Source organism: Prionailurus bengalensis, chromosome A3 (assembly GCF_016509475.1).
Source record: "Prionailurus bengalensis isolate Pbe53 chromosome A3, Fcat_Pben_1.1_paternal_pri, whole genome shotgun sequence".
Classification (NCBI taxonomy): Eukaryota; Metazoa; Chordata; class Mammalia; order Carnivora; family Felidae; genus Prionailurus; species Prionailurus bengalensis.
The window spans coordinates 127,786,686-127,793,742 of record NC_057354.1 but is presented as its reverse complement, the minus strand read 5'-3'; the positions used below and the strand labels follow the sequence as shown (position 1 = coordinate 127,793,742).

General features: G+C 39.9%; 1 long non-coding RNA gene across 1 annotated transcript; it reads left to right on the top strand.

The window, feature by feature from the left end:
• The first annotated feature begins 865 nt into the window (after positions 1-865).
• Positions 866-2,721, top strand: LOC122467028. Its single transcript, XR_006292823.1, has 2 exons — positions 866-1,031; positions 2,279-2,721. It is a non-coding gene; the product is annotated as an uncharacterized LOC122467028 (long non-coding RNA).
• Positions 2,722-7,057: the final 4,336 nt, after the last annotated feature.

The following is a 7,057-nucleotide window of genomic DNA, read 5'->3' as shown; positions in this document are numbered from 1 at the left end:
TCACACAGCTAGCTTGTGGCAGAACTGAGATTTAAACCCAGTCTGGTTTTAAAACCTTTGATCTCAGGGGTGCCTGGGTGGCTCAGTAGGCTGAGTGTCCAACTTCAGGTCAGGTCATGATCTCAGCATTTCGGATTTCGAGTCCCATGTTGGGCTCTGTGCTGACAGCTCAGAGCCGAAAGCCTGCTTGGTATTCTGTGTCTTCCTCTTTCTTTGCCCCTTCCCTGCTTGTGCTGTCTCTTCCTCTCTCTCAAACTAAATAAACCTTGAAAAAAATTTAAAACCTTTGGTCTTAAATGTTCTGCTATAGAAAGATCCCCACACTGCTCTCTACATTTTGCTCACAGGAAGACTATGCAGACAGGATGGCAAGATCCTTAAAAATTAAGGTTTCAATCTATAAAATTAACATGTAGTGAATGAAGTAAAACTTATGTAAATGCCAATGTGAAGGTAATGTCAATAGATATTAACGTATGATTTAGGTATTGTAAGATCCTAGATATGAAGCTCAGATTCCTAATCCCAGATTTAGTTCAATAGTACAGAACAGAAAAAAAGTCTCCTACGATCACTGTTGGGCTTTTGCTCTGGGATAGATGTGTACATTAAAACTTATCCTTTCACTTTAAAATGTTTCTAAAATTTCTAAATGCATTTTCTTAACATTTTGTATAAAGATGAGTTAATAACAACCTAAAAAATTAAAGCCAATATTGTCATATATACTATCATTGCCCAAGTTGGCTCATATATAATATTAGAACCTGGGTTTATTCACACATTTTATCACATTTACACTAAAATACAAGCTTCATGAGTGTGGAAACTTTCTCATTTTTATTATTCTTTCTCCAGTATTTTACACCAGCCCTGGTACATAATGGCTACTAAGCAAATGTTTTTTGAGTGAATCGATGAGTCCTTGTCCTATGCCTACATGATGTGCTTACTGAGGGATACACCCATGAATAATGTTCCATTTTCACTCTCAAAAGTCTTATAGTTTAAAAGGAATAAGTATGCAACAAGTGAGTACAAAGTATTGTGGAATATATTAAAATAGAATATGATAATACACAAGGTTCCAAGTAGTACAGAATGTGGGATGATATACTGGGAAGAAAGGATTAATCAATATTGCAGAGCTTAGGCCTGGATGGGAGTTGAAAAGAAGAAAAAGTTTCCTGAGTTGTCAAGGAAATACAGGGAGGATGTGGCCTGGAGATAGAAGGCAATGGATAAATGCATGGAAACATGAGATAGAATGGTGTGTTCAGAGAATTCTAAGTAGTCCACTCTTACAACCAAATACATTGCAAAAAAAAAAAAAAGATAGAGTACTATATGGATTAAAACATGACTTGTCTAATCAATGGCATCAGGAAGAGAGCAGGTTGTAAAATTTCATAAATCAGTGAGGAACCTATTTCATTCTTTAATTTGCAAATATTCATTGAGCGTCTACGGTTGAAGGCACAAGCCTAGACCCTGCGGAAACATGAGTCTTGGGGAGCAAGACAAACAGTATTCTATTTGCATGGAGGTTAATTTCTAGAAGATGGAGACAGACAAGACAATGAACAGGTAAATAAAAGTTAACAGTAATTTTCAGTAGTCAAAAGGACAATGATGAAAACGAAACAATGATATGTAAGAAGACAGGATTCTTCTTTAAATTGGGTTATATGAGGCCTTCTGAGAGGTAACATTTGAGCAGATCTCGTTATTTGGAAAGAACCAGGTACACAAAGATCTAAGGACTCATGATTCTAGGTAAAGACAACAAAAAGTGCAAAGCTGAAATTAAAGGTAAGGTTGAGCTTGGCATATTTGAGAAAAAACAGAAGAGAGGGTACCCGAATTTTAGTGAGCAGAGAGAGGGAAGAAAGGTAGTAAATGAGTTCAGGAAGGCAGTCAGGAATGAGTTTAGTTTTAGGCCTTAGTACGGTATTTGAATTTCTTTTTCTAAGTGTTCCTAAAAGTCACTGAAAGGCTTTACACAGGAGACTGCACCATATAGAACAGATGTAATGCGTAGTACCAAAATCAGAGAGACCAGTTGGGACATGATTTCCAGTAGTCCATAAGAGATGATGGCAGTTTGGCAGGATGGAGATAATAGATTTGGCGAGTGGCAGCACCAGTTCGTGGGACTGATCAGTACTACTGACTGTAGGCAAATGCCTATTTGCAGGACTGTTCTGGTCAATTAGTTACAGACAGATCCTTCAGAGAAAGCCGGTTTACTCACTGTCTCCCTTTTTTCTCTCCCCAGCACTGAAATGCCGGGCAACTATGCTCTCTGAGAGAATCATCTTCTCTGTGACCTGGTTCTGCCTTAGGAAAGAGAAGCTGACTCTCAGAATCTTACAAGAACAATTACACTCACAGAGGCTCTGGATTTTGCATTTCTACGAGACATGGTTTGACTATATGGCATAGGGTAGTGCTTACCTCAGGGTCCTGGTGGAACGCCTGGCATACTGATTAGGACACTTCGCAGTGATTCGGCATCTCCTCCAGCCTCTTACAGGCCTCTGTCTTTGGAACACCTGCAGACTTTGGTTTAGAAAAGCACAGTGATTAGCCCCCAGTGTCCTTTTCAGGCAGAGCTTTACTTAATTAACCCTCTCATAATGTTTGCCTTATAATATTGTCCTGATCCTCACTCCTCCCGACTCAGAGGAGACAGTAAATGAAGAGACAACAGTGCTTTGAGACCTCCCTGTGGCCATTTCTTCATGCAGACCTACAGGGCTCTTCCTAATCTTCGCAATCCCTGAGAATCCAATTTCCATGACATGTCCCTGGAAATCCTTTGTAGTCCCAAAATGGCTCACCATTTCTCAGAAAAATCTAAAACATTGGTTATTCTATTTTTAAAAACGTTTTACTGTAACATACAATACATGCATACAAAAAAAAAAAACCCTCACAAAATGCATTGCTTAGTCAGTTATTAAAAGGCATACCCAACCCAACCCACCAAGCACAACTCAGGTCAAGAAAGAGCACTTTGTCAGCTAACACAGGAGTCTCTTCATATACCCTGACCCAAACATTACCACTAATCCCATCTTTATAATCACTTCTTTATAGTTCTGTTTCCCAAGTGTGCGTCCTTATGGTCCATAGTTTAATCTCCCAGTTTAAAAATGTGTCATGTCTTTTAAGTCTATTTTAATCTACAGGTTCCCTCTACATCTCTTTCATTTCCTTGTATCTGGTGAAAAAAACGGGGTCATTTTGCTTGTAGAGTTTCTCACCATCAAGGTTTTGCTGATTACATACTCCTGGTAGAGTTCAACATCTTCTGCCCTCTGCATTTCTTGCAAATTAGCAGTTGAATCCAGAAGACTGATACATTTCATGTTCAATCACTTTGGCAAGACTAGAGGTGGCATAATGCTGTTTTGTCATGAGGCACAACATGTGTGTGTGGTCCCTCTTTTTATTTTGAAGTTTATTTATTTTCGAGAGAGAGAGAGAGAGCACGAGTGGATGAGGGGCAGAGAGACAGAGAAAAAGAGAATCCCAAGCACACTGTCAGCACAGAGACTGACTCAGGGCTCCATCTCACCAACCCTGAGATCATGACTTGAGCCAAAATCAAGAGACGGAAGCTTAGCCCACTGAGCCACCCAGGTGCCCCGGTTTTCACTATGATATCAGCAAATGTTGATGCTTGTGCCTGCATCAATTAGTTCATCGGGGCTTGCAAAATGCTGATATTCTAACTCTGGCATTTCCTTTCCATTTATTAGTAAGATTACTTTTATAAACAGAAAATGTTTCATATGTTTTTTGTGTACTTTAGTGGCACAGTTCATGTATAGAAGGTAGAATAAATATTTGATTATTTCTTTCAACTTTTAGAAAGAGGTGGGGTTCAGGGTATTGCTTCACAGGGCTCCTCCTGTCTTGTCTCATGCAGTTCACAGATACAGCAGTCTCCTTTCTGAGACTGCCTGGTTTTATCCCCCCCACCCCGCCTTTATTTAGAATTCTTCTGCCTTTTCCTCTTCTATTTCTAACCTGCTCACCACTGAATCTTCTCTTAAGCAGTTTCTACTCAGTGTGGGGCCCTGTCCTGGAAGGGAGCATTTGGTGACTTAGTTTTAAAATTTTTATGGCAGCTGGACTGCAACAGCCCCTTCAGGCATAACTATAGACTCTGTTACTGGAGAGGACAGACCTACACTCAACTTCCACTGCTGCCCTCAGATCGGTTCACAGCATTTTAAGGCAAATGCCTATTGGCTAGTTTGAGATTCTAGTCTCAGGGTCCCTCTGATACCTTGTTGCTTCTCTCTGCTGATGTCAACACAGATACGGATGCTACTCAGGTCCGAAACTGTCGCTGGCTTGTCCTCACATGCTTGTACTTGGGGATTCATGGAGATACCTGTCACTTAGTTTTGTCGTAAATGTTGTCCATGGTTTCGGTTTTGCTATCTAGTTTTTAGGTTGGTTTCATGTGGGTATTCAGAAGGATTAATAGACAAACAGAAAAGCTATGTCTCTGCTACAGCCATCTTCTCAGAACTCCCTCCAATTAGTCTAAGTTTTAGTTCATACCCAAGCATCACTGCTGAAGTTCTGGATATGTTAGATTGGTGAATACCAAATATGTAATCCTGATATTCCACATGTCTCAAAAGTCATCATGATACTCTCTTTAAAAATTCCTCCAATAATAATTCAATTAGTCAACCAATTTAACTAATCAGTACTCATGCTATGAGTGATATAGAACCATTGGGTATTAAAGATGGAAGAAAACAAAGTAACTTATTTATTAATTCATTTACTTATGCATTCTTCCATCAAACATATGTGACTAATTACAGACAACATACTGTGATCTAGGACAAGAAGAAGATATGGCTCAACTTTTTCACTATGATAGAAATAGTCCCTTCGGCACCTATGTTGTAAGTGCAACCGCTGTGTCATCTTTTATGCTGTGTCCTGCTCTAGGGTCATAGTGAATGTAGAAACTCTGTGGCTACATCAGGATTTGCTACCTTGGGAGCATCACAAGGCTTCTCTGAGTTATACCCTCAAGATGTGCATAATAGTACTGTTTACCTACAGGTGTTTTTTTTTAATTTTTTTTCAACGTTTATTTATTTATTTTTTTGGGACAGAGAGAGACAGAGCATGAACAGGGGAGGGGCAGAGAGAGAGGGAGACACAGAATCGGAAACAGGCTACAGGCTCTGAGCCATCAGCCCAGAGCCCAACGCGGGGCTCGAACTCATGGACCGCGAGATCGTGACCTGGCTGAAGTCGGACGCTTAACCGACTGCGCCACCCAGGCGCCCCTACAGGTGTTTTTTTTTTAATGTGTATTTATTTATTTCTTTGAGAGAGAGAGAAAGAGAAAGGGGGGAAGAGCAGAGAGAGAGAGGGAGACACAGAATCCTTAGCAGGTTCCAGACTCTGAGCTGTCAGCACAGAGCCTGATGCAGATCCCACAAACCGTGAGATCATGACCTGAGCTGAAGTTGGATGCCCAACTGACTGAACCACCCAGATGCCCCTACCTACAGGTGTTTTTAAAACTTAAATGATGTAATAGTTCAGGAAGCATTTTAAAAAAATTGTTAACTGCCTTCCACATGTAAGATTCATCAATTTAGTCATTTAATAAATATTTAGTATCCACTATGTGTCTGGGGTTATATTAGGCTTTGAGGTTACAACCAGTGACTGAGAAAAGATTCTTGCTCTTGCTTAGTGTCCATTCTTATGGAAGAAAGACATTAAACAAATACATGATCAAAGTCTCTTAGGTGATGAGTGCCATGATACATTTACAACAGGATGAGGTGATCAAGAGAAACCAAAGTGCTCCTTAGGCTCAGTACTTATGCCAAGTACTTTGTTTTTCTTCTGAGACTTCAATAATAAAAAAGGAAACTGACATGCTGAGATGATGAGGGTATAGAGTGTGGTAGCCAGAGGAACAGTTGGTTTAAGGCTCAGTCAGGAATGCATTCAATATGACCAAGGAACAGAAAGCTGGTGGGCATGGCCAGAGAGACTAGGAACCTGAAGCAGAAGATGAGGTTGGAGACAGGCAGCTGCTAACTGGATCATGAAGGGCTTCCTACTTCAGAAAGAGAAGTTGGATTTTTTTTTAAGAGAGAGATAGAAACCGTGGAACACTTGAGAACTCAGAATCACTTCAATAGTCCAGATAAGAAATGATAATATGACAAGAGAGATGGTAGTGGCATAGATTGGGACCATAGCAGTGGAAATGAAGAAAAGAGGCTTTATTAGCAAAATGTTTTGGATATAGAATCAAGAGGACTTACTGATGCATTGTGTATGAAACATTATATAATGTGAGTAATCAAGGATAACTCCAAAGTTTTGGCTTAAGAAATTGGAAGGATGGGAAGCCATTTACTGAGCTAGGGAAGAACAGAATGGATGAAATTTGGGAATGAGCAGAAGTAGCACTTGGGGAAGAATCAAGAGCTCTGTTTCAAATATGTTCATTTTTAGATGCATATTTGACATTTAAGTGGATATGGCAAGGAGGACTTAGGTATATGTGTCTGAGCCTCTTGGAAGAGGTTAGAGCTGGAGATATAAGTATTAGATCACTGACATGTAGATACTATTTAATGCTAAGTGAATTGAAGAGGTCACCTAGGGAGAGAGTATTAAAGAAGAGGCCTCTAGATTACAATGAGTAAAGAAATTGGAGAAGACTGAAAAAGAGGGGACACAGAGACAGGGATGAAACAGAAGAGTATAAGGTCCCAAAAGCTAATGGAATGATGGATCTCAGTAAGAATGGAATCATCATTATAGAATGTTGTAGAGAGTTTGAGTTGTAGGAAATCAAATAGCTATGTCCTGATTAAGGAGATTATAGGGAAGGCATTATACTGCTTTCTGGCCCTGCTGAAAACAGTGGACTGGTATCTAGTTAATGCATATAGTGGGGTTGGGTCTTTGTCTGTGTCTTGAATTCCTTAGACCAGGTTATCTATGGAATATCTTATCTTGTTCTCCACCCTACTTTTGGCATCTG